The sequence below is a fragment of the Macrobrachium nipponense genome, chromosome 9 (assembly GCF_015104395.2).
Source record: "Macrobrachium nipponense isolate FS-2020 chromosome 9, ASM1510439v2, whole genome shotgun sequence".
In the NCBI taxonomy this organism is placed as follows: domain Eukaryota; kingdom Metazoa; phylum Arthropoda; class Malacostraca; order Decapoda; family Palaemonidae; genus Macrobrachium; species Macrobrachium nipponense.
In genome coordinates this window covers 88,625,165-88,647,664 of record NC_061110.1, presented here as the reverse complement: position 1 = coordinate 88,647,664, position 22,500 = coordinate 88,625,165, and the positions used below count along the sequence as shown (strand labels likewise).

At 35.4% G+C, this 22,500-nt stretch overlaps 1 protein-coding gene across 1 annotated transcript in view; it reads left to right on the top strand.

The window, feature by feature from the left end:
- Nucleotides 1–22,500, top strand: part of LOC135218404 (FMRFamide receptor-like) — a 119,783-nt gene that overhangs the window by 541 nt on the left and 96,742 nt on the right. The window contains exon 1 of the mRNA XM_064254701.1: nt 1–195. This exon is cut by the window's left edge and continues 541 nt beyond it. The gene's annotated coding sequence lies outside the window, so the exon portion shown is untranslated. The remainder of the gene's footprint in view (nt 196–22,500) is intronic.

Genomic DNA, 22,500 nt, shown 5'->3' with positions numbered 1-22,500 from the left:
ATGACGGTTCCTCCTCCTAACGAGAGCGGGAAAAGGAGGAAAGTAGAAGAAATAGAAGAAGAAGAAGGAGGAGGGAAGAGAGTTTGAGTTGATCCGGGGAGAACGTGGAATGCGACCGAGCGGGAGGAGCGCGGATTCATTCACTATGATAATCCTCCTCCTCCTCTTCCTCTTCCTCCATTCATGATTTCCCAGGTAAGGGCGACCTCCTCCTCCTCCTCCTCAGGCAGCCTGGAATGTGACGCCTCGACGAGGTACTATATTACCTAACGCGATCTGCAAGTGGCGTTGATGGTCACTGCTTATAACCTTGCAGTTTGCATATATGCAGATCTGGTTATCTTCCTAGACGTTCGTGGGGTCGTCTTGGGCGTAACAGAATCGTGTTCGCCACGAGGCTCTCTCTCTCTCTCTCTCTCTCTCTCTCTCTCTCTCTCGGCTTGCGTTCTTTCTCTACTCACGAGAATGAGTTAGCAAAAATGATAATTTCTCTACCATACTACTACAACATTTACTTGTACCACCACTAAAACTGTTTTGATTTTTTTCAGAGCTGCTTCATTTTTCCTTTTATTTTTACCACTACTACCGGTTTTACAGGTAAAAGGACCCTCATTAGTGATTGAATTACCCAATGTAAATCGTCCTGTCCTTCGTTATTTGATTCCAAAATGACTACTGGAAAATCTCGTATCTTTATTTGTCGTCAAATTGACTACTAAAAAGTCAGTCATCAAAATAACTACTGCAAAATTTTCCATCTTTATTTGCCACCAAAATGACCACTAGGAAATCTCCCACATTTATTTCTCTTCAAAAAAGATTACTGGAAAATGACCACTGGAAAGGCTCCCATCTTTATTATTCTTAAAAATTACTATTTTGTAATCTTCCAGTTTCTTTAGTTTTCAAAATAACTATAGGATAATCTCCCATCTTCATTAATCTTCAAAATAGCTGTAGGATAATCTCCCATATTTATTAGTTTTCAAAATAAATCCAGAATAAACTCCTATCTTTGTAAGTCTAATATAACTATAGGATAATCTCCCATATTTATAAGTCTTCCAAAGATACAGTATAATCTATTTTTATGAGTTTTCAAGATAACTGCAGGGTAATCTCTCATCTTTTTTTAGTCTTCGAAATAACCATAGGATAATCTCCCATCTTTGTTAATCTTCAAATTATATAGGATAATCTCCCGTCTTTATAAGTCTAAGAAAACTATAGGATAATCTCCTATTTTTCTTTGTCTTCAAAATAACTAAAGGATAATCTCCCATCTTTATTATTCTTCAAAAGATACAGGATAATCTCCCATCTATATTAGTCTTCAAAATAACTATAGGATAATCTCCGATCTTTATAAGTCTTCAAAAGATACAGGATAATCTATATAAGTTTTCGAGATAACGATAGGATAATCTCCCATCTTTATTAGTCTTCAAAATAACTAGGATAATCTCCTATCTTTATTAGTTTTCAAAATAAATGTAGGATAATCTCCCGTCATTATTTGTCTCCAAACTGACTATAGTATAAGTTACCCATCTTTATTCATCTTCAGAATAACTATAGTATAATCTCCCATCTTTCTTCGTATTCAGAATGACCTCTGGGAAATTCTCCCGTGTTTAATTGTCTTAAAAATAATCACTAGAATATCTTATTTTTAGGAGGAGTATTCAAAATATCTATATAGGGTAATCTCTCATCTTCATTAGTCCACAAAGTAAGCATTAAATAATCCTATTGACACATCGTAATTTCACAGACGATGAATAATTCTATATTCCTTCATTTTTCACCGTTACCGTCAATTGTACTTCCGTTAGCGATGCCACGAATTGCAATTCTGCTGACGCTTCAAATATATATGCCAATGAAATCAGCGCCAGCTGTTTTCAGCGGCTAGGCCTAACGTCTTGATAACGAAAAGAAGAGAAATGGGGCTTAACGTATTACACATGATGAGATTATGCCTTCAAACCAGAGGCGTTTGTTTATATATATTTTTGTTAGGGGGGAGGGGAAGGGGCGGTGGTGGGGCGGGGTTGTTTTAATATTTAAGTAATATCAGACTTTCGAATTGAGGTGTCAACGTATTCCTTTTTGTACCGTGAGTGATTTCTCTCTCTCTCTTTCTCTGTTTACACTGTAGACTCGCGCAATGGAATCAGCTTATATATATATATATATATATATATATATATATTATATATATATATATACACACACACACACACACATATATATGTATATATATATATATATATATATATATATTATAAGAGAGAGAGAGAGAGAGAGAGAGAGAAAGAATCCCACAAGTGGATGAAAATATTTTTATGTAATGGAAATTTTATATTTATTCGTGACATTAACAGAGCTAAGTACGTTAATGTTCTTTGATTTATCAGTGGAGTCAAGTGTCAGAGTTTGTAAGGTGTAAGTAACATTTGGTTAATAGCTAAACTGATGAAGATGCGTTGGATATAAGCGTATTAACCCAGCCCACTCACTGACGTTTATGTGATGTAGTAATGTATGCATATATGTTTGTGTATATGATGTATTTATAGTTTTATGTGTATGATGTATATGATATAGTTTGTGTATAATGTGTATATAGTTTATGTGTATGTATGTATATGTATGTATGTGTTTGATATACACGAATAATATATATATATATATATATATATATATATTATATAAATATATTATAATATATATATATATATATATATATCTATATATATATATATATATATATATATATATGTAGTATGTATGTATGTGCAGATATGTTTGTGTATAATGTATGTATTTATAGGCTTTATGTGTGTATGTGTATATATAGTATGTTTATATACACGAATGGTATATGATTTATATATAATGTAATGGATGTATATATATATATATATATATATATATATATATATATATATATATGTATATATGTATTGTGGATTATAAATACAAAATAAATCATACAATAATCTCTCTAAAACCAAACGTACATAAGGATAGATTAGTCGTTGCTGGAGGTACCAACCTATGTAGAATATATACTATATATTCGTATTGATAAACACGAACGATAAATCACATCGTGGACGTATAAATGCAGGCAGACAGGATCTAAGATTAAGAAACTTCAAGTTTTTGCCGCGTGTTTTGCAACTTTCTCTTAAAAGCTATCCGGAGTTCGCGCGCATCGCCGAACCTTAACAACATTCAACCTTCAATGTTTATTCTAACATTTTCTTCTGGTCGTGTGTGTGTATGTGTGCATATCCATTCGTCTAGTATATTTTATATCAACTTCTTTAATCTCGGCACCTGTTCAAATATCGCACGAGACGCGGAAATCGGAGCCAATTGCTTAGCGTCTATGTATATGTTCCCTGAGAAGGTTCAGAAATAAACACCTTAGCTGCTTTGGACCCCCCAAATATGACTTCATGAGGATACTTAAATGCCTCGATTCCCCTATGAGGGTGTTCTTTGCAGCGTCCCATGGACCACTAGCTGCCACAACCCCCTTTCATTCCTTTTACAGTACCTCCATTCATATTCTCTCTCTTCCATCTTGCTTTCGTAATAGGCTTTTCCTTCTTTTACGCCTTTCAAACCTTTCTATTCTCTACGACCACTAGCTGCCACAACCACCTTTCATTCCTTTTATTGTACCTCCGTTCATATTCTCTCTTCTATTTTGCTTTCGTAAAAGGTTTTTCCTTCTGTTACGCCTTTCAGACCTTTCTATTCTCAGTTTCCCCTTTCATCGCTGAATGACCTCGTAAGGTGACAGTGCCTGGCCTTTGGCCTAAATTTTTTATGCCATTCCAGTTGGAATACTTTCATTGATTTTTTTTATTTATTTTTTTATTTTTAACTTTCATCGGCATCTTAGCTTCCATCTCATCATCATCTCTTTTTGATCAAAATTTTGGGACCTCAGAATACTACCGTTAAACATTTCGCCTTGTATTTTTAATCGTTTAATTAATTTTTTTTTTATCTTTTTGTTAATTTTTTTTTTATCTAAGAACTGTTCTCCTCTTTTTGTGTTTTCCCATCACTTTCTGTTACTTTTTTCTAATGAACACCATTATATATTATGCAGCATTTTGAATTTCACGTCAGTGGCCCCTGTGGTGGGGTTGTTCCAGATATGAAAAGGGTTCTTCTTCTGAAATAATAATATATTATTTATAAAATAATAATAATAGGAACACTAGGCGATCCCAAGATCCCTGGAAAAGGAATCTGGAAAAAACTAGAGGCTGAAGTAGCTCCAGGACTCATGCAAAAGTGTGTGATCCTAGAAACGGCGCTCATAGTAAGAAGAGTGATGGACTCCTAAGGAGGCAGGATGCAACCCGGAACCCCACACTATAAATGCCCCCCAGTCGAATTGGAGGACTGTGATAAAGCACAAAAAAAAAAAAAAAAAAAAAAAAAAAATAATAATAATTGCCACATAGAGAATATCTGATTATTCCCTAAGAATGTCAACATATTCTGAATAATAATAATAATAATAATAATAATAATAATAATAATAATAATAATAATTGCCCCACAAGGAATAATACTCGTAAAAAGAATGAGGTTGATGGTAACATTCTTAGCTCTCGCGCTGTTGTCATAAGATTAGATTAACGAATTATTTATTCCCATTGTACTTCGCCTTATTCATTACTCATATGTATTTTTTTCTTTTATTTTCTCATTATTTTACGAGTTCGTAATTTATCAGCGGAGATAATATCATTTGCATTTTGAAGGAGAGAGAGAGAGAGAGAGAGAGAGAGAGTACCGCATCTTGCACTGTCAGTAGCTTCTGCTAAAATGAGAGAGAGGCAGAGAGAGAGAGAGAGAGATAAAACAAATTGATTTTTTATCCTATGGCTGCCACTAAAATGAGAGAGAGAGAGAGAGAGAGAGAGAGAGAGAGAGAGAGAGAGAGAGAGAGAGAGAGAGAGAGAGAGAGACTAATCCATTTAGGTAGAATCGTATGAAAAAAATAGATTTAATCCCAAAAAAGCGTATTTATTAACAGATATAACAGTTAACTAAATCAACCCCAGAATATGTTAACACGTTCTCAAAAACCTAAAAAGGATAACTCTGCCGTCTTAATAATGACTGATCCATTAAGAGAAATCAACCCATTACCACTTTGCTCTTCAATAATGCCAGTGATTTAGTCGCTAAGAGAGACAGTACGGTGCCAAGATCTCTCTCTTTCCAAGTAGTTTGGGTACATTCCCAATGCCCTTGAAAAATCCACAATCTACGATTGAGGAGCCAATGAATTTTCTGCAGAGGAACTGGGTACTTACTGCTCTTGGTATATATATAAGCTTTTAGCTTCTCTTAACTGTCCATATAAGTGCGCCTCCACTCGGTGAATCTTAATCTTAACTAACTAGCTTTTAGTGAGTTGCACGAAGCGAGATATTCAATAAATTCCGAAGAGAGTTTTGGACTTACCAGCAAACGTTCAGTTTCAAGTCGAATTATAAGTATTTTATGTGTGTGTTTTTGTGTTATAGGGAATATGTGAAATCCAGGGATTTCACCAAATCCCTGGGGCATATGTGAAATAAACAGTTCGCTTTGGAACAGTTGAACCCTGAGGCTAGTACTAAACACTGTGAAACAGTGTTTCGTCTACACTGTTTCGCCTTGTTTGGTACTAGTCCCTTTGGGGTCAAATGTGTTTCGCCGTGTTTAGTACTAGCCCCTGGGGGATCAAATGCACTTACGGACATTTGACCTCCCAAGGGGCTAGTACTAAACATGGCAAAATACATTGACTCCCCAGGGGCTAGTACTAAACATGGCAAAATACATTGACTCCCCCAGGGGCTAGTACTAAACATGGCAAAATACATTGACTCCCCCAGGGGCTAGTGCTAAACATGGCAAAATACAGTTGACTCCCCAGGGGCTAGTGCTAAACATGGCAAAATACAGTTGACTCCCCAGGGGCTAGTGCTAAACATGGCAAAATACAGTTGACTCCCCAGGGGCTAGTGCTAAACACGGCGAAATGCATTTGACTCCCCAGGGGCTAGTACTAAACACGGCAAAACAGTGTAGATGAATCCGTGTTTCACCGTGCTTAGTACTAGCCCTCGGGGTTCAACTGTTCCTAAGCGAATTGGTCATTTCACAAAGATCCATGATAATATATATATATATACATTATATATATATATATATATATATATATATATATATATATATATATATATATGTTCGACTCTCTATCTTCTAGTTAGCGTTTGTAATCCTATTGGGCATATTTAATTCTGCCCGTTTCTAGTCAGAGTTCGCTCTATTTTCCCCGTGTCAATTCATTCAAAAATCTTGAATGAATTGAGGTCAGTGTCGATTCAAGGATTAATGCCATTCAGGTATACACACACACGCTTTTAGCAAAACGGGTTTGAATTGCACATTGATGAAAAGATATATCAATGTTTTTATATTTGTCACCTGGGTATTGTCACCAGGGTATTCCTTGGGCAAAATAGTTGGATAGAAGCCAGTTTTAATTCTGTTTTATTGTAGATTTAATTTCCCTTTATTATCTATATCCCCCTTACTTTTTCTTCCTTCTTCCTAATGAACACCTTGATATTCTTTGGAAGCTTGAATTTCAAGCCAATGGCCCCTTTGGTGGACTTGTTCCATACGAATAGGTTTAATTTTCTGAATAATATATTAGATAATAATTCTGATGCAGTTTTTGACTATTTCATCATGTCAATAAATAAGACTATACTGTTATTGTCATCATTTCCAAGCAAGAAAAGTCCCAAATTAAGAAAAGAACATCGAGTATTTCCAAGATGGAAGCGACGTTGGGTGACGTGAATAGAGAAATTTATGTGGACCATTAAACTGTTCCTCTTGGCATTCTGTGAACTTCTTCGTAAGCTTAGTGAATCTCTTTTTCTTCTTCCTCTTTCTTCGTAAGCTTAGTGAATCTCTTCTTCTTCTTCTTCTTCTTCTTCTTCTTCTTCTTCTTCTTCTTCTTCCTTTGTACGCCCAAGTGCCGCTTTGTGCTAAAAAATAGTATCCTCCCTGCTGTAGTGAAGAGGTCTTAATAGAGATTTTATCATTGTATAGTTTGGTAGTTAGTTGTTTACTTGTGTTAATCCTTTGGTATTTAGTTCAAGGTAAGGGGAGCAGAATAAAAGTACTATGGGGTATTTAGTTCAGGGTAAGTGGGTCGAAATAAAGGGTGTATGGGGCATTTAGCTTACGGTAAATAGGACAGAATTAATGGAGTATATAGTATTTAGCTTTGGGTTAGTTGGATATAATAAATGGAGTGTATAGTATTTAGCTTAGGGTACAAAGAACATAATGAAAAGCAGTATGGAGTATTTAGCTTAGAGTAAGTTGGACATAATCAAAAGGAGTAGGATGTAACAGATTAAAAGTTGTTTGTAGAAAACTGGGAGGAATGAAAGAATATTGCATGTACGACATAGGGCAGGAGACTGGGGCATACCCATTTTCCACTGGTTGTTGCTGAAGGCCTTTGCATTTTACTTTTATTCAGTTGGTTTTTTTATTTTTTATTTTATTCTACTCCTTTATCAAGTTCTTTTACATATTGTTGTACGTTATAATTTCTTCAAAGTTATCCACATATCTTTTTATTTTCCTTTATTCCCTTAAAATTATCCACTATAAATATTTTGAATATTTTTATATCTCTTAAAATAAATTCTTCCGAACAATTACAGACAATTTCCTAAACTCTTCTCCTTTCCTCTCCCCCCTTACCCTATCTTCTCCTCCATCTCCCTCTCCCCCCACCTCTACCTTCTCCCCTCCCCCTATCTTCTCCTTCCTCTCTCTGGTAGACATTAGAGGTGCCTCACACTGAGGGACCTGGGGCAACCCGAACAAGATGTAAGGTCTGTAAGGTAAGGTCTCTCCCCTCACTTTACTTTCTCCTTCATCTCTCTCTACCCCTCGCTTATCTTCTCTTCCTCTATCCTCCCCTACCCCCTCACCCATTTCCCTCACCCCTCCCCCATTTCCCTCACCCCTCCCCCACCTACCGTCTCCTCCCTCTCCCCATTCCCCCCTCCCCCACATGAATTAAAACTCGTTACCACGTTCATTTGCCAGCAACAGCAAGACATCATTAGTAAAACATTTAAAAATATTTTTTACGAAAATGTTGGCCGTTCTCCACAGCGCAGCCATTCGTCTGGCAAACATTTTTATGCTAATGTTTACATGTTTACTTGATTGTTTACGTCGTAAGTTCCTTCATTATGTTAATAGGCGTGGCAGTAGATGCGTGTACGTTTTTTCATATGCTGGGCTCTTACGTTTTAAAACGTTTGAAATAGGGTGCCCTTGGGAAGACATTTTTTTGTAATATGCTTTGTTGGAATATGTAGACTGCTTCTTTGAATAACTTCCAAAATACTGTGGCTACCGTTAATGTGGATAGTAAGTCCTATGGATGAAGGTTTTCTGGGAAAACTAGAAGCTTTTTCTATTATAAATAGTTGTACATTTCATTTAAGCTTCGCCTAAATATGCATCCTTCTCTTTTGTTGATTTTCAAATACTTTGGTTACATTTTCAAGTGGCTATTAAGTCCAAAGGGTAAACGTTTTTGGAAAAAACTGAGGGCTTTTAGTAATGTAATATGTAGACAGCTTCTTTGCTGATTTTCAAATACTTTGGTAACATTTTTATTTGGATATTAGGTCCCAAGGGTAAACGTTTTTTGGGTAAAACTGGCGGTTTTTTGCAAAGTACACAGTTGTTTATGTAATCTAAGCTTCGTTGGAGTATATAGACGGCGCCTTTGCTAATTTTCAAAAGACAGCTGCCTTTTAATTGGATAGTGAACAATAATGTTGTTTATATTGGTGTCCAAAGATTGCACAGATAGCAGACTGTTTATTTGGGGTACGGAGCCTACCTTTCGAAGACCTGATTTTTATTTATTTGTATATTTTTATTTTTTTTATTTTTGGCTAAGGATTTTTCTTCCCTCTTCATGATGATTTTTCGAAATGCATTTATTCCCTGAGTAAATTTACATTACAGTTCCATGTCATGGTGTTTCTCTCTCTCTCTCTCTCTGATTTGCTTTTTTCGCAGAGTTAATTTGAATTGTGCGTCCGTATTGTGCTCTCTCTCTCTCTCTCTCTCTCTCTCTCTCTCTCTCTCTCTCTCTCTCAGGTGTTGAAATTATGCGCACGTCAAAACAAGCCTTGCAATCATAAATAGCTCAGCCCTTAATTAGTGGCCAAAATAGAAGTCTTTCTCTTCAACTGCAACGCTTTCTCTCTCTTTCCTTGACCTCTTGAAATTTCCAACCCTCCCCCCCCCCACACCACCCCCCGAGCTGAGTGACTAGTTCTCTCTCTCTCTCTCTCTCTCTCTCTCTCTCTCTCTCTCTCTCTTCTTCTCTTTTGCCTAGACTCAGTCTCGAGAGCTTTGTCCCATTGAAAACTATAAATAAAACTCAATGGTGTTTTGACTATATTATTTTGCTGAATTTTACAGGGCACCGGTTTTCACTTGGAGATATAACGAGCCGTTTTCTACAAGAAAGGCTTATTTGAATTGTTAGATAAATATTCATCTTGGCCGTCGTGCTTTTCGTAAGCTTGAAATTTCTTGGAAAATATTGAACTATTTCCGTAATGCTTGATTGTCTGTGAACATACCGTTAATTTCTTTTGCCATTGTAGCTATTCGAATGTCTAGGAAAAGCTATGGTGCTAATTCTGCCTCTTCAGAGGCATAATGGCTTTTTAAGGTTATTTGAGGCGTCCCTACGGCCCAGCTACAACCCCTTTCATTCTTGTTACTATAATAGATTCACATTAACAGTGCATTTGATGTCTAGGCCAGTCCCTTACGACGCTCCTGATTGGCTGTTGATAAGCCAACCACAGGGTCGGAAACTCTGTCTCTCTCTCGAGAGGTCACATAGGCTGGATTATGTTCCACCTTTTCAGAGGGGTACGTCTTTCGAAAGTATCGCTCAAGAGACGTGGAACATACATCCTGCCTTTGTGAACTCTCTCGAGAGAGACTGAGAGTTTCCAGCCCTGTGACTGGCTTGTCAACAGCCAATCAGGAGCGTCGTAAGGGACTGGCCTCGACATCGAATGCACGGTTGATGTGAATCTACTATAGTAACTCTGCCTTTCAAACCTCCTATGTTCTCAATTTCCCTTTCAGCGCTGAATGACCTCATGGGTCTTAGAGCTTGGCCTTTGGCCTAGATTTTGTATCACTAATCCAGTTCCAGTTGCATTTCCGTACTGAATGAAAAATAATCACAAATGCCTACGGATAAACTAATCATTCTGTCTTGAACAAGAATTCTCACATTTGATTGAAAAAACTTCAATAACTAATAACCAACACTTGTCCGGATAATCTTCATCATATAGTTTACGCAAAGCCAAATTTCAAAATGGCTCGCTCTTCAGTGCATTTCCCTTCATCTTCACGAAAGGATAAACTGCGAAGGTTTGGAGATGGCGAAAGTGGTAGCGCTTATGAAACTCCTCATCCTAAGAGTATTATATTGAACTTATAAATACTTAGGGCGTTCAAACCTCTCCTGCTATCACTCTTAACAGCAGCTCTTGCCATACTGAAACAACTGCGGTGCACAATTCGTTTACTTGGTGATATGATTGACAACAAAGTCTTTTAAAAGTTTCCAGTTATATTCATGTTTTTTGGTCTCGGTAGTACATGCATCCTGAAGGTTAACGGTTTCTTTATGAGATCCTGGAACGTGTGGAAGGGCTGCGCTAAGTTCCAGCAATGAAATAGCAATCCTGGAAGAATGGGATGGGCAAACAAAATTCCACCAGTTCCAAATCGGGATGGAACTGCAATCCTGGAAGGACGTGATGGGCAAAAGTATTGTCCCACTAATTCCAGACTGGAAGGTAATAGCAGTCTTGGAACGACAGGACGGCGACGCGAAGTTCCACTAGCTCCAGAATGGAAGGCAACGGCAATCCTGGAATGAAGGATTATGCAACACAAATTTACACCAATTCCAGATTGGAAAGGCAATAGAAGCCATGGAACGAAGGGACGATTAATGCAAAGTTCCACCAGCTCCAGACTGGAAGGTAATAGCAGTCCTTGGAACGAAGGGATGGCAAAGTTCAACCAATTCCGGAGTGGAAAGTAACAGCAATCCTGGAACAACTAGGCAACGAAAAGTTCAACTAATTCCAGACTGGAAACAATCTGGAAGGCAACGGCAATCCTGGAACGACTTGGCAACGAAAAGTTCAACTAATTCCAGACTGGAAACTATGCAACGCATAGTGCAGCCAATTCCAAACTAAAGCAACAGCAATCCTGTAACGACCAGGCAGCGCAAAGTTCCAGCCATTCCAGAACTGGATGGAGATAAACGAGCTGGACATGTGCGGCTGGAATGATTCGCTTCATATCCTTAGTCATTTCCTCGACCCGTCGTATCTCTGGAACGTCCTTCCAGGTTGCTCGGAGGAGAAAACCGCAAACTGGGTTACGTAAAATATTCCGGGAGCAGTTGATGATCAGTGAGTCGACAGTTCATATTGGAAGCGAAAATACGAGTTTGTAACGTCTTCTTCGGTAAGGGGTGAGAGAGAGAGAGAGAGAGAGAGAGAGAGAGAGAGAGTAAGTAGAACTTGTTTTTTTTTCTCTCTCTTGATGACAAAACATCGATACAAGTTTTTTCTTCATTCTTTTTATATCTAGTCCCCTTGTAAATGTTTTTTGATCGTTGAATGCCTTGCGTGCTTATATATATATATATATATATATATATATATATATATATATATATATATATATATATATATTTATGTATAAACGAAAAGAGACTAGAGTATTGGAATTCCAACTTTCCTTTGTAGTTCCCGGGATTTGATTTTTTTTATTCTGACCTTCAGTGACACGACGCTAGCAGGTATATCCATTAGAGATTAGATCTGATCCCTGTCTAAGCTGAGTAGATTTACCTGCTTAGTGAGACTCGGGCATTTTGTTACAGGTTGGCAAACACTTCTGCTGATTCGTTCAATTGGTTACCTGATCAGTTCATTATTTTGAACTTATTATTAATGTAAATGGAGATCGTGTTTCCATACATACATTTATATATATATATATATATATATATATATATATATATATATATATATATATATAATATAATTATATATATATAATATATATATATATATATGTATGTATGTATGTATATATATGTATGTATATATATTGTGAGCGTGCGTGCGTTAAACTGACATTCAGTATATTATGTAATTCCCCTTATTCCTTCTCCCCCTTCAGCTCCAAATAATTGTATACTTGAACCACCTTCTTTAGGCGTCAGTGGCCTTTGTCTCTCTTTGAGTCAAGTATTCACATATCTTTATACAGGGTGTCCATAAAGTCGCAGTATCATTCTGAGCAACAAATACTTGTAATGGTACTGGGACTTTATGGACACCTTGTATATATCTGTCACGTCCCTCAGTAGTCTTCCAGATCATTCCAGACTAGAAATGACAGGGCATAAAATTTGGATCCCATCAGAACTTCAATTCAGCTATGTGCTTGTTAATCCTTCATCTGAAGAAAAGGCTGTAAATAGAGAGAGGGGGAAAGACAGCCATCAATCAAATCATCTGTTATTCAACTCACTCATCAGTCAACTCATACATCAAGAGGCAGTTAATTTTGATTGGACAGAGAGACCACCTGCGCTCAGCCCTCTAACAATAGCAGAACCTTGAGAGAGAGAGAGAGAGAGAGAGAGAGAGAGAGAGAGAGAGAGAGAGAGAGAGACCTCGTTAAGCCCACTTGAATCAGTCTGATTAATTACAATTTACGTTTTTGTTTCTTCTGTATATGCTATGATGAGCATCAACACTTATGATGTCAGGTGGGAGTTTGCTGGCCACACTATGCAGTTTTTTTTTTATTTCCATTCGAAGTCCAGTCGTTCATTTGTCACGAAAGTAGAGACAGGCCTTGTTTTTGCTGTTGCAGACCTGCTATTTTCATAATTAGGCCCCCTTAGGAGGAGGGTAGCGCCGTCAGTGCACCCCACACAGTGCACTGTAAGCATTGCTGTCCCTTCGGGCCCTAGCAGCAATCCCTTTCCATTACTTTGACCATTGACTATATCTTTGTTTACATTCTCTTTCAACATTAATTCCTGCACTGAGTCACCTCACAGATCCCAACGCTCGTCCTGTCCTAAATTTCATGTTCCAATTCCGGTTTATAACTTAGGGGAGTATTTTTCTAAATAATTTCTTTCTTATACATTACTTGTTTTAGAGGATGCTTGGGATGTCATGTAAGGTCGTACACGCTTGTTTTCTCTCTCTCTCTCTCTCTCTCTCTCTCTCTCTCTCTCTGTTTGTTGGTGTCTTCTAATTCTATTTCTCTTTACCTTCAGTTACTTATTTCTAATGAACACTGTATTGTTTAGAATCTTGATTTTTTAAGTCAGCAACACGTGTGGGCTTTTTCCATATGAGTAGGATTCATTTTCTAAATAATAATAATAATAATAATAATAATAATAATAATAATAATAATAATGCGACCCAGAACCCCACACTATAAATACCACCCAGTCGGATTGGAGGACTGTGATAGACCAAAAAAAAAAAGAAAAAAGAAAATGAATTATTTATAATTCTTATTTGGCTTTCGTACTTGAATATTATATTTGTATATCTAATTTTTTTACTCTCTCTCTCTCTCTCTCTCTCTCTCTCTCTCTCTCTCTCTCCTCTCTCTCTCTGTCGTGGTCTGTCTTGTCTGTCTGTCTGTCTGTCTGGTCGTCTCTCTCTCTCTGTCTGTCTGTCTGTCTGTCTGTCTGTCTCTCTCTCTCTCTCTTCTCTCTCTTCTCTCTCTCATTTTTGCTCTTTTTTTTTTTCTCGTGTGTTACTAGAATATTTGTTTTTGGCTGATTTATAAAAATTACCCCTTACCTAATCATCTAGGACATGGAAGGCTTCACTTTTCAAGGGGAATATTTTTGATTTAGCCAACGCGAGGAAACTCTATCTTTATGCCTTAGTCCTTTGATGTTCATGAAGTAAAACACTCTATCTTCTTCTTTCTATTTAGTTGATGCACTATACTAGTTTTTTTAAAATGTTCGTGGGAGCCTCCTCTGGCTGTGAATCGCATATATATAGCTTTGAGTTGGCAATAATTCTTCTGACTTGGGTTTTACTAGAGGTTCTTGTCATGTTTTTTTCTTTCTGAATAATATTGGGGTAAAGCAAGAAATATATATATATATATATAATATATATATATATATATATATATATATTATTATATATATATATATATAAAACGTTGGTTTTATTCATTTTTTTCAAATGTTTGAAATACCCAGAGAAATCTTATGAAATAGTCTGGCTGTATATAGGAGATTTACAAAATATTCTAGTTATCTATAATAAATCTTGTAGAATTTTTTAACTATTCTTAAGGAGGTTCTATGGAAAATATTTTAGCTGTCTATGGAAGTCTTATGAAATATTCTGGCTATCTATAGAAATCGTGAAACGTTCAAGGTATCTATATAAAAAAAACTTATGAATTATTCTATCTACCCTATATTCTATATATATATATATATATATATATATATATATATATATATATATATTATATATATATATATAGTGTGTGTGTGTGTGTGTGCGCGCGCGTGTGTGTGAGTGTTTATATATATATATATATATATATATATTATATATTATATGTATATATATATACTATATATATATATAATATATATATATACATACATACGTATATATACTATATATATATATATATATATATATATATATTATGAATGTGTCTTTGTGAGATTTTTCAGCCTCTGTGATTTAACTCCTACAGGCTTAAACTTTAAATTAAACCTTTATAGAAATAAAGAATTGTTCTCTTACTCCAGGCTTTGATAGATCACAATAGTCATTAATTTTATTGAAAGGAGATGGATGCATTTACGGGAAACCTGTACGTAATTCCTATCCAAATTAAAAGAGATTATTTGTATCGCTTGAACAGATGGCATATTAATACCTGAACTACTATTACATTATTATTATTATTATTATTATTATTATTATTATTATTATTATTATTATTATTATTATTATTATTATTAAGAAGATGAAACCTACTCATATGGAACAAGGGACATTGATGTGAAATTCAAGCTTCCAAAGAATATAATGGCGCTCATTTGAAAGAAGTAAAAGAAGATAATAGGAAACACAGAAAGAAGAGATAAGTTATTAGAAAAAATAACAAATCAGCAGATAAATATGTATAAAAATGTGAGGTAATTTATTATATTAAAAAGATAATTATTTTATGGTCGTTTGAGATAAATGGAGAAATATTGCATAACCGTTGAATTTAAATGCCAATCAGCGGGAAACCGTTGGAAAAGCGAAGGGGAATTATTAATTATTAGCCTCAATTCCGTGAGGTGAAAAGGGTGGGAAAGTGCGTCTGTACTCAAATAATGGCATTTCAATTGCTAATCAACTTAGAGCCGTATGCCGGAGGAATAAGGAATGAAATGGAACGCAGAGCCAAATGATCACTGAAATATGTGTGAACTTTCGGTATCATTGTGAGATGGAACTCTCTCGTTTTTCGTCTCTCCTTTAGATTCTGGATGTGTAAAGGGATCAAGTAGCCTGATTCCACAAGAGTGCGCACGCGCGTGTGGTTCTTGCTGCAGAGTGGTTTAACCAGAATACTGAGATGCAGTTCTGAATGCAAATGCGCTTGCAGTTCAAGAGGTAGTTCAGTGGGGAAAGACAATAGAAAACGGAAGAGACGAAGGAAAACAAGGAGCCATCCAAAGAAAATGGGTCAAGAGTTGTATAGTACGAGAAAGTTTTTTTTATCAATTATGAATTGATACATTGATATTCACTGATACGTATTCCAGTTCTGTGAGTGAAGGTCTTTCTTAATTGAAGCGATACATTGATATTCATTGATACATATTCTACATAGAGCTGTGAGTCAGTAACGCATTCTGTATACGAGGACATGGCCAGCACTGTGTATGCAGTACGTAGATAGTTTTTCCTTTTATTCTATCTTGCTTTAACAAGACGAGACATATTGGCAAAACTTACGCGTACTTTGTAATCAGTAATACAAAGCACTCGGGCTCCCCTCGACCTCTCTTCGTCTCGATGCCTTTTACAGATTAATATCTATCTCATTTATTGTTATTTTCATCACCTATGCATAATTTGGGCCACGCCTGGCCCCTTTCTATATTTGTTACGAGAACGAGAAAGCCACTCTTGTCAATTGGCAAAGCCATAACTTTCGTGACAGGACCGGAATGACGATGACATACTAGCGATTGAAATAGTTCGTGTGTCAATTGTGAACCTGGCAGGCGTTATTGGAACAGTAGATGTATTTAGCTGTCGACATTTTGATTCGCCTGTTTGTACTCATCTCTAGATAGATAATAAGTACCTGCTTTGTATATTAGTATATATAAAGAAATCAACACTGAAATACTATTTCTAAACTAAGAATACGAGCCTCATTTTAAGTTGATGTGTGTCAGATGTTTTCAGACAACGGACTCGGCACTGCTTGTGCTTTTTCGAAGACTCCATCCTAATTAGGGTCCGAACAAAAGTATGGCTCGGTTGCCAGAAACCTCCTCTGGCGTCTTCAAACCTCGCGCTTTTTCTTCTTGTCGATAAAGCACGTTGGAAACGAGAACTGAATGGACTTGTTTTTATTTTTCTTTACTATTACCATTTGCGGCTGCCGTTTGGTAATGTATACCCGGAGTCTCCGAAGCGTTTTTCAGTAGTGAAGGAAGATTTTATGATGTTATAAAGCAGTTCACTTCTACAACAGGTTTATTATTATTATTATTATTATTATTATTATTATTATTATTATTATTATGAATTTTTGCTGCTGTTCTTGTTATTGTAATTTTTTTCCCGTTGGAAAAGATAGGAGATTTAAAGAAATCTATCACCCTAAGCAGTGTAGCAGACACCCGCATAATATATATATATATATATTATATATATATATATATATATATATATATAGTATATATATATATATATACATATATATATATATATATATATATAGTATATATATATATATATATATATTATATCTATATATATATATATACACACACACACACACAAACACCCATGGTACCCAAGGGTTTGTCAGTGAAGTCACTGCCTTCTGCCTTCACTGCAGACCCAATAAAACTATTATTATCGAACTTTGAGGCAATTAACATTGACTCACTGGGAGGTCTTCTGCTAGCTGAGTTGATCATCCTTCTTCTTGAGGTCTAAGGGGTAAGGTTTTGTTTTTTGGGTGGGGGGGGGGAAAGACGGGGGAGGGGGGAAAAAGGTAACCCTTAGGTAGGGTTGCAACAAAGTTGCTTCGTCTTACCCAGAGGTGATCTGGGGGGCTTAGTAGTAGGGGAGAGGTTTCAGTTTCTTTGTAGGATATAATATTATATATATATATATATATATATATATATATATATATATATATATATATGTAAACATACATATTATTTATCCAAAAGGAAAAACCCAATTATATTAATTTCCTCTTTTCAGTATTTTTTTTTTCTTATGTTGGCTCGGGTAAATTTGGAAATATCTCTCGTCAATCTAAAAACAAGTAGAAAAAAATACGCCGACTCTCAGCCACGGCCCATGAAACTTTCAGCCATGAGGCTCGCCTGTGTTGTTAAGACGTACTATCAGGACTAAATTTAACCTTGAATAAAATAAAAACTACAAAGGCTAGAGAGCTGTGATTTGGTAGGTTTGATGATTGGAGGGTGGATGGTCAATCTACCAATTTCCAGCCCTCTAGCCCCATTAGTTTTTAAGCTATGAGGGCTGACACAAATAAGTGTGAACGGACAGACAAATAGCCATCTCAATGGTTTTCCTTTACAGAAAAATAACAGAATTCTGAAGTCATGTTGCAATCTATTTCATGTGTCGTGAATATACTTCTTGACTTAAAAAAAAAATAGAATTGCGAAATCATGATACAAAGATATGCCATTTGGTATAAATCCGACCTTGACCCACAAATGACTAACACTGTCCCACATATACAGTAACAAGGATAAAGTTAACGATGGTAAGAAATGTCTGCCGTAATACAATTCTTGTATTTTAATATTTAAGTAATTTTTTATTTATTTATTACTTAAAGTTATTCTTTGGAAGCTTGAATTTCAAGTCAGTGGCTCCTGTGGTGAGCTTGTTCCATATGAATAGGGTTCAAATTCTGAATAATAATAATAATAATAATAATAATAATAATAATAATAATAATAATAATAATAATAATAATGGAAAGGTAAATCCACAATAGTATGTTTGTTTCATTTTATTTAAAATATTTTAAATAACAATTTAAAAAAATTCATACTATTGTGGATTTACTTTTCCATTTTATTGACTCGTGATTATGAATTTTCTTTGAATAACAATAATAATAACATTCATCCCATTTTAATAAGTGATCTCTTTTCTTTCTGTTTCCCATTACCTTCTGTTACTTCTTTCAGATGAACACCTTAATATTCTTTGGAAGCTTGAATTACAAGTCAGTGACCCCTATGGTGGGCTCGTTCCGTACGAATAGGACCCATCTCCTGAATGTTAACAACAATAATAATGATAATCGATTGTTTTCCCTTTTTCATCATTGTTCCCCCTCTCTGGTTTATCTTGGAAGGCCAGTAGTCTTTCCCCTGAAATTGGCTATTGGATTCGTAATGGAGGGAAAGCCTTTGAGTTATGGTAGCTGGTGGGTGAGACCGTAGAATAAATTTGCGTTTTCTGCCCTGGAAATAAATTTTTGGAAGTAAATTCATTGTGTTAAGAGGTAGCTGTGCCTCAGGTTGTCTCTGAAGGCAGATAGATAATTCTCGAGTTTATGGACGATTATCCAAGACCTTGACATTAATCAGAATATGTTACTGTTCTAACTCTGTCAAGTATAATAGCGTGGATTAGCTAAATATATCCACACGCTTATAATAGTTTATATTTATATACATTATACACACACACACACACATATATGTGTATATATATATATATATATATTTCTATGAGCTTAACTCATCTCATCCGTTCAATAAATAAATAAAAATTAACGACACTAAGAAAAGTGACGTGAAAAACGAGAGAGAGAGAGAGAGAGAGAGAGAGAGAGAGAGAGAGAGAGAGAGAGAGAGAGAGAGAGAGAGACGAACTTTGATTTACTGTAGGAGAAGCCATTTCTAATGGAAAACGACTTACGGTGATGAGGGAAAAATGACTTGAATTATTGAAGGCCCAGAGCACAGGGGGTGGCAAAATGGATACAGGCATTAGGTTATTTAACAGATTTATGTCACCCACAGGTGCCAGTGGTAAGGCTATACACACACACACACACACACACACACATATATATATATATATACATCATTCAAGCTACAAATGTCCTTTAATATCTAATTCGCTCTACCTCGGAATTTATATATTTTCATATATGTACTGAAGGGGAATTTTTAGTTGATAATAATTTCGTCCCCCCCATGGGATCGAACCACCGTCCTGTGGACGGGAAACGAAATCAGAAACGAACAGTGACGCTATCGAATCGGCCAACAGAGAGGCTATAAGTTTATATCGATTCTGACCATTACAAATCACCGTCGATCTCGGTGTTTTCATAATTAGAATCGATATGAAACCCCCTCAACCATGCTAGCCGATTCGAGCATTTGACCAACGTAGCCTTGTTATGAATACTTATCACATAACCATGATTCATATAAATCATTCGAGCTACAAATGTCCTTTAATATCGAATTCGCTCTACCTCGGAATTGATATATTTTCATATATGTACCGAAGGGGAATTTTTAGTTGATAATAATTTCGTCCCCCCATGGGATTGAACCACCGTCCAGTGGACGGGAAACGAAATCAGAAATGGACAGTGACGCTATCGAGTCTGCCAGTAGAGAGGCTATAAGTTTATATTGATTCTGACCATTACAAATCACCGTCGATCTCGGTGTTTTTGTAATTAGAATCGATATGAAACCCCCTCAACCATGCTAGCTGATTCGAGCGTTTGACCAACATAGCCTTGTTATGAATACTTATCACATCACTGTGATTCATATAAATCATTCGAGCTACAAATGTCCTTTAATATCTAATTCGCTCTACCTTGGAATTGATATATTTTCATATATGTACCGAAAGGGAATTTTTAGTTGATAATAATATATCAATTCCGAGGTAGAGCGAATTAGATATTAAAGGACATTTGTAGCTCGAATGATTTATATGAATCACAGTGATGTGATAAGTATTCATAACAAGGCTACATTGGTCAAACGCTCGAATCGGCTAGCATGGTTGAGGGGGTTTCATATCGATTCTAATTACAAAAACACCGAGATCGACGGTGATTTGTAATGGTCAGAATCAATATAAACTTATAGCCTCTCTACTGGCAGACTCGATAGCGTCACTGTCCATTTCTGATTTCGTTTCCCGTCCACTGGACGGTGGTTCAATCCCATGGGGGGACGAAATTATTATCAACTAAAAATTCCCCTTCGGTACATATATGAAAATATATCAATTCCAAGGTAGAGCGAATTCGATATTAAAGGACATTTGTAGCTCGAATGATTTATATGAATCATGGTTATGTGATAAGTATTCATAACAAGGCTACGTTGGTCAAATGCTCGAATCGGCTAGCATGGTTGAGGGGGTTTCATATCGATTCTAATTACGAAAACACCGAGATCGACGGTGATTTGTAATGGTCAGAATCGATATAAACTTATAGCCTCTCTGCTGGCCGACTTGTTAGCGTCACTGTCCGTTTCTGATTTCGTTTCCCGTCCACTGGACGGTGGTTCGATCCCATGGGGGGGACGAAATTATTATCAACTAAAAATTCCCCTTCGGTACATATATGAAAATATAAAAATTGTGAGGTAGAGCGAATTAGATATTAAAGGACATTTGTAGCTCGGATGATTTATATGAATCACGGTGATGTGATAGGTATTCATATATTATACATATGTGAGTATTATATATTTATATATATATATATATATATATATATATATATATATATATATATATATATATATATATATATATATATATATATATATATATATATATATATATATATATATATATAAATAGGTGTGTGTGTATACTTATTATTATTATTATTATTATTATTATTATTATTATTATTATTATTATTATTATTCTGTTAAATGAAATGGTAGCATCAATCTAATTGCTTTGTGCTGCTGTTTTATATAACAGAATAATAATAATAATAATAATAGTAAATACTTGTTTATGAATATTATTATTATATATTGTTAGTATCATCATCATCATATACTTAGGTGTATGTATCTTTGTTATAATGAAGCATCATACGCGTGAATTTACACACAAGCAGAAAAATATCGAATTCTGTATGTCGTCGTTTCTGGGAGCCATAAATTCTGGGAACCAGCGGCTCGTGACACGTTGCCTTATCCTAGGATAAAACCCGAAAAGAAATCTGATTAGATTTGAGGCTCACACGATACTTGTCATTTTGATTCAAGACTCAAAAATACCTTTTATTATTATTATTTTTTTTTGTGAATTAAAAGACTCCAGAGATATTAATGAGTGAAATCTTAAGAAGTCTTAACACTGAAATGTCAGTGATTGGTTTAATAGGAGGAATGTTGGCAATTTTTTGTAATTTTTTTCGTGATTTGGGATTTATTTTTTATTTTTTTAATTTATTTTTTTTGGGCACTCTGTCCTGTACTCAACAATTTCTTTATTAATTCTGATACAAAAATTAGTTGAAGTGTATATATATATATATATATATATAATATATATATATATATTATATATATATATATATATATACATATATATATGTTATTATATAATATATTATTAAATATATACTATAGTATATAGTATATATATTATATATATAAATATATATATATATATATACATTTACTGTCATATAGTTGTTTACAACCTGTTTGCTACATATGCGACAAGTTACCGACATCGTTACGACATGTTTTACTGTAGTGAAAATACAATTTCAACCAGACTGGTGACACTTACTTTCGTCGACTTGTTTTCGACCTGTTTGCAACATATATGCCACTAGTTGCCAATAAATTGACGACGTTTTCGACATGTCTGCAATAGTTTTCGACATGTGTACGACAGGTCTCCAGAATGTTTTCGACAAGTTTACATGTCTTCGACATGCTTTTTACATATTTTC